The following is a 559-nucleotide window of genomic DNA, read 5'->3' on the forward strand; positions in this document are numbered from 1 at the left end:
TAGCAAAGAGAAGCTTAATGCCACGCCCTTAGGATCAGGCACATGCACTGCATTTCCCGTCACAGCCTCACCATTTAACATTCCCAGAGCTGGGCTGCTGGATGAGATTTTATGTTGTAAACAGCAGTGTCACCACCATCCGGACCAAGCTCCAGACATTTTCAGCACCCAGATGACTCCTTCAGGTCTCTCCTAGTTGGCTCCCACAATGAGTAATCACTTTTCTGATTGGTTGTTGGATTTTATGTAATCGAAATGCTCCCAGCCTGTGCTCAGCTGTGTCTGGCTCATGCGCTCAACTGTGAGGTTTGTTGATGACCTTGCCTGTATCTTCAGTCCCTTTTTATTGCAGAGGGCTAGTACATTGTAGGTATATTACCATTCATTTTTCCTTTCTCTAACTTGTAAACAGTTGTGTGCTTCCAGTGCGGGGTTATGATGAGTGAAGCTGATATGCACATGTGCATATGTTCTCATCTCTCTTGGGTAAATATCTAGGAACAAAAGAGCCAGGACACAGGAGTGGTAGAGGTTTGACTTTATTATGATCCACCAACAT

This window comes from Cervus elaphus, chromosome 5 (assembly GCF_910594005.1).
Source record: "Cervus elaphus chromosome 5, mCerEla1.1, whole genome shotgun sequence".
Taxonomy (NCBI): Eukaryota; Metazoa; Chordata; class Mammalia; order Artiodactyla; family Cervidae; genus Cervus; species Cervus elaphus.